Source organism: Oncorhynchus mykiss, chromosome 17, assembly GCF_057628025.1.
Source record: "Oncorhynchus mykiss isolate SJ-2025 chromosome 17, ASM5762802v1, whole genome shotgun sequence".
NCBI lineage: Eukaryota > Metazoa > Chordata > Actinopteri > Salmoniformes > Salmonidae > Oncorhynchus > Oncorhynchus mykiss.
Window position 1 is genome coordinate 31,622,877 of NC_143038.1, and position 5,991 is coordinate 31,628,867.

Genomic DNA, 5,991 nt, shown 5'->3' on the forward strand with positions numbered 1-5,991 from the left:
ACGCCTTTGAAACCTTGTAGAGTCCATGCCCGATGTATTGAGGCTGTTCTGAGGGGAAAAGTGGGTGCAACTCAATGCTAGGAAGGTGTTCCTAATGTTTTGTACACTCAGTGTATTTTGCAGATGTTATCGCAGGTGCAACAAAATGCTTCTGTTTCTAGCTCCAACAGTGCAGTAGTACCTAACAATACAAAACAATGCACACAAATTTAAAGACAGGAATGAAGAAATATTTAGAACAAGCAATGTCAAGAGTCCTGAATATAAATACATTCATTATGTATATGAATAGAAAATGTGTATACAGCAGTAGTTATATAGGATGAGCCTGGACTAAAATACAGTTTATACATATGAAGTGGGTAAAACAGTATGTAAACATTATTAAAGTGACCAGTGTATAATGACTATGTACACTGCATTCGGAAATTATTCAGACGTCTAGACTTTTTCCACATTTTGTTACGTTACAGCCTTATTCTAAAAATATACACTGCTCAAAAAAATAAAGGGAACACTAAAATAACACATCCTAGATCTGAATGAATGAAATATTCTTATTAAATACTTTTTTCTTTACATAGTTGAATGTGCTGACAATAAAATCACACAAAAATGATCAATGGAAATCAAATTTATCAACCCATGGAGGTCTGGATTTGGAGTCACACTCAAAATTAAAGTGGAAAACCACACTACAGGCTGATCCAACTTTGATGTAATGTCCTTAAAACAAGTCAAAATGAGGCTCAGTAGTGTGTGTGGCCTCCACGTGCCTGTATGACCTCCCTACAACGCCTGGGCATGCTCCTGATGAGGTGACGGATGGTCTCCTGAGGGATCTCCTCCCAGACCTGGACTAAAGCATCCGCCAACTCCTGGACAGTATGTGGTGCAACGTGGCGTTGGTGGATGGAGCGAGACATGATGTCCCAGATGAGCTCAATTTGATTCAGGTCTGGGGAACGGGCAGGCCAGTCCATAGCATCAATGCCTTCCTCTTGCAGGAACTGCTGACACACTCCAGCCACATGAGGTCTAGCATTGTCTTGCATTAGGAGGAACCCAGGGCCAACCGCACCAGCATATGGTCTCACAAGGGGTTTGAGAATCTCATCTCGGTACCTAATGGTAGTCAGGCTACCTCCCAAAGAAATGCCACTCCACACCATGACTGACCCACCGCCAAACCGGTCATGATGGAGGATGTTGCAGGCAGCAGAACGTTCTCCACGGCGTCTCCAGACTCTGTCACGTCTGTCACATGTGCTCAGTGTGAACCTGCTTTCGTCTGTGAAGAGCACAGGGCGCCAGTGGCGAATTTGCCAATCTTGGTGTTCTCTGGCAAATGCCAAACGTCCTGCACGGTGTTGGGCTGTAAGCACAACCCCCACCTGTGGACGTCGGGCCCTCATGGAGTCTGTTTCTGACCGTTTGAGCAGACACATGTACATTTGTGGCCTGCTGGAGATCATTTTGCAGGGCTCTGGCAGTGCTCCTCCTGCTCCTCCTTGCACAAAGGCGGAGGTAGCGGTCCTGCTGCTGGGTTGTTTCCCTCCTACGGCCTCCTCCACGCCTCCTGATGTACTGGCCTGTCTCCTGGTAGCGCCTTCATGCTCTGAACACTACGCTGACAGACACAGCAAACATTCTTGCCACAGCTCGCATTGATGTGCCATCCTGGATGAGCTGCACTACCTGAGCCACTTGTGTGGGTTGTAGACTCCGTCTCATGCTACCACTAGAATGAAAGCACCGCCAGCATTCAAAAGTGACCAAAACATCAGCCAGGAAGCATAGGAACTGAGAAGTGGTCTGTGGTCACCACCTGCAGAACCACTACTTTATTGGGGGTGTCTTGCTAATTACCTATAATTTCCACCTGTTGTCTATTCCATTTGCACAACAGCTTTTGAAATGTATTGTCAATCAGTGTTGCTTCCTAAGTGGACAGTTTGATTTCACAGAAGTGTGATTGACTTGGAGTTACATTGTGTTGTTTAAGTGTTCCCTTTATTTTTTTGAGCAGTGTATATATATATATATAATATTTAACATTTATTTAACTAGGAAAGTCAGTTAAGAACAAATTCTTATTTACAATGACGGCCTACCCCGGACAAACCCTCCCCTAACCCTGATGACGCTGAGCCAATTGTGCGCCGCTCTATGAGACTCCCGATCACGGCCGGTTGTGATACAGCCCGGGATCGAAGCAGCGTCTGTAGCGAAAACAGGTTTTTAGACATTTAAGCAAATTCATTCAAAATATTAAACAGAAACACTTTATTTACATTAGTATTCAGACCCTTTGCTATGAAACTTGAAATTGAGCTCAGGTGCATCCTGTTTCCATTGATCATCCTTAAGATGTTTCTACAACTTCATTGGAGTCCACATGGGGTAAATTCAGTTGATTGCACATGATTTGGAAAGGCACACACCTTTCAATATAGGGTCCCACAGTTGACAGTGCATGTCAGAGCAAAAACCAAGCCATGAGGTCGAAGTAATTGTCCGTGACAGGATGGTGTCAAGGCACAGATCCGGGGAAGGGTATCAAAGAATTTCTGCAGTATTGAATGTCCCCAAGAACACAGTGGCCTCCATCATTCTTAAATGGAAGAAGTTTGGAACCATTAAGACTCTACCTAGAGCTGTCCGCCCGGCCAAACTGAGCAATCGGGGGAGAAGTGCCTTGGTCAGGGAGGTGACCAAGTACCCGATGGTCACTCTGACAAAGCTCCAGAGTTCCTCTGTGGAGATGGTACAGTAGAACCTTCCAGAAGGACAACCATCTCTGCAGCACTCCACCAATCAGGCCTTTATGGAAGAGTGGCCAGACGGAAGCCACTCCTCAGTAAAAGGCACATGACAGCCCACTTAGAGTTTGCAAAAAGGCACCTAAAGACTCTCAGACCATGAGAAACAAGATGTTTTGGTCTGATGAAGCCAAGATTGAACTATTCGGCCTGAATGCCAAGTGTCACGTCTGGAGGAAACTTGGCATTTAAATTTTTATTTATTTATTTAACCAGGTAAGCCAGTTGAGAACAAGTTCTCATTTACAACTGCGACCTGGCATCATCCCTATGGTGAAGCATGGTGGTGGCAGCATCATGCTGTGGGGATGTTTTTCAGCGGCAGGGACTGGGAGACTAGTCAGGATCGAGGGAAAGCTGAATGGAGCAAAGTACAGAGAGATATTTGATTAAAACCTGCTCCAGAGCACGCAGGACCTCAGTCTGGGGCAAAAGTTCACCTTCCAACAGGACAATGACCCTAAGCACACAGCCAAGACAACACAGGAGTGGCTTCGGGACAAGCCTCTGAATGTCCTTGAGTGGCTCAGCCAGAGCCTGGACTTGAACCCGATCGAACATCTGTGGAGAGACCTGAAAATAGCTGTGCAGCAACGATCCCCATCCAACCTGACAGAGGTTGAGAGGATCTGCAGAAAAAGAATGGGAGAAACTCCCCAAATACAGGTGTGACAAGTTCGTAGCGTCATACCCAAGAAGACTCGAGGCTGTATTCGCTGCCAAAGGTGCTTCAACAAAGTATTGAGTAAAGGGTCTGAATACTTACGTAAATGTGATATTTCATGTGTTACCATTTCTAAAAACCTTTTTATTTGTTGTTATGGGGTATTGTGTAGATTGATGAGGGGGAAAAACAACTGATTCAACTTTAGATTAAGGTTGTAACGTAACAAAATGTGGAAAAATTCAAGGGGTCTGAATACTTTCCGAATGCACTGTACATCGGGCAGCAGTCTCAGGTGCAATGTAGAGTACAGGATGGTAGCCAGCTAGTAACAGTGACTAAGTTCAGGGCAGGGTACTGGGCGGAGGCCGGCAAGTGGTGACTATTTAACAGTCGGATGGCCAGTAGATAGAAGCTGTTTTTCAGTCTCTCTGTCACAGTTTTGATGCACCTGTACTGTCTCCTCCTTCTGGATGGTAGCAGGGTGAACAGGCCATGGCTTGGATGGCTGAGGTCCTTGATAATTTTCTTGGCCTTCCTGTGACACCGGGTGCTGTAGAGGTCCTGGAGGGAAGGCAGAGTGCCCCCGGTGATGTTTTGGACAGACCGCACCACCCTCTGGAGAACCTTGCAGTTGCGGACGGTGCTGTTACAGTACCAGGCGGTGACACAGCCCGATAGGATGCCCTGAATGGTGCATCTGTAAAAGCCAAGTGAGGTTGAAGATGCACTGTTGTGACTTCTTCACTGCACTGTCTGTTTGGGTGGACCATTTCAGGTTGTCAGTGATGTGCACGCCGGGGAACTTGAAGATTTTCACCCTCAACACTGCAGCCCCACATGGACGTGCGCTCTCTGCTCTCCTGAAGTCCACGATCAGCTCCTTCATTTTGTTGACATTGAGTGATAAGATAATTTTCCTGGCACCACTCTGCCAGGGCCTTCACCTCCTCCATGTAGGCTGTCTCGTTGTTGTTGGTAATCAGGCCTACCACTGTTGTCATCTGGAAACTTGATAGTTCGAGTTGGAGAAGTGCGTGGCCGCACAGTCAGCACACACATACACGCTGATCTACAGCTTTCTTTGTCCATAAACATGCAGAAAGATTCTTAGGTATCTAAACCTATCGCCAACCTTTATTTAGGAATTTTAAAACACTTATTTTCCTATTATGACAGTCATCTAATCCGACTATCAACTGTCAATTTAAGGATATGATTCTCGCTGGTCAGATCAGCACACCAGTAAATAGCTAACGTTACACCGCAAGTCAGATGTCTTGTTGCCAAAAATGGTGCTTGTTCAAAATGATAACTAGCTAACGTTAGCTAGCTACGTTGGTTATTATCTCCTATCTGATATCTTAGCACCATGTTTATCTAGCCAGCTAGCTAGTATACTAGCTAATATAGCTAGCTAGCTAACACCACAGATGAAAGGGTTAGGTATTGTAATCTTTGCTAACAGGTTACATAGCTAGCTTATGTATTGCATTTACATCATGTGTGTGTGTTAAAGAACAGGCACGTCAACACAAGGCTTATTAATATTTGCAACAGGTGTTAAATTTTGGTCACTGTGTCAATTCCTCCATTTCTCAATACCGCACCTTTCTGTTGAAAAATTAGCTAGCTTGTTGCTTCTGCTGATTTTCCCAGCTAGACATTCCTCTGCCTTGTGCAGTGCTCATGGCTCAGGTGGTGAGTGGCGGCTGACATAGCAGCAGTTTTGCTATGTAGCGGGACTATCGGCAAAACCGATAGAGAAGGGCTAATAGACTAGAAAAAGTCAATATCGGCCTGATATATCGGCCCGGCCGATTATATAGTCATTCTCTAGTGTGTGTGTCTGTGTGTGTGTGTGAGATTGACTAAACTGACAGGACGGGTGTGGTGGACAGGCTACAGTAATCTGCTGGATTCACACAGGCTTTCCCACACCCTGGCTGATGCTACACCACACCAAAACACGCTGCATAATCAACCTTCAGTGAGGACTGACTGGGTGAGATAGTGCAGGTGTGTACACACAAGGAGACTTGTGCTTTAATGCCCTTTTGAGTCCACTCCCCTACCATTTTCAAGCATGATAAAAAAAAGTGCATTATAGAACAGTGGTTCTCAACCTGTGATAGCCTACAGGTACCCCTGGAGGTACTTGGCCTATCCACAGAGGGTACTGGTAAAATGTACGTGGGGGTACCTCGGGGGTACTCCAGACAGAGAAAAATGTGTAAACAAAAAAAGGTTGAGACAACTGGGTTCCCTTCAAGATATATTAATTGTGAGATCATCTGAATTGTCAGTGAAAAGCAAACTAAAATAATAGATGTCAAAGTAATCCCTGTAAGTATGACTTTATAGAGTAAAAAAATGTCAGCAATAAATCGTTGTACCATGTCAGCACACATACATTTCTACTGATAGCAGTGAAGGTTGTTCTGTTGTTAAGCATAATGACATGACTGATAAAAATTCTAAGTATACATAGCTATATGACATAAC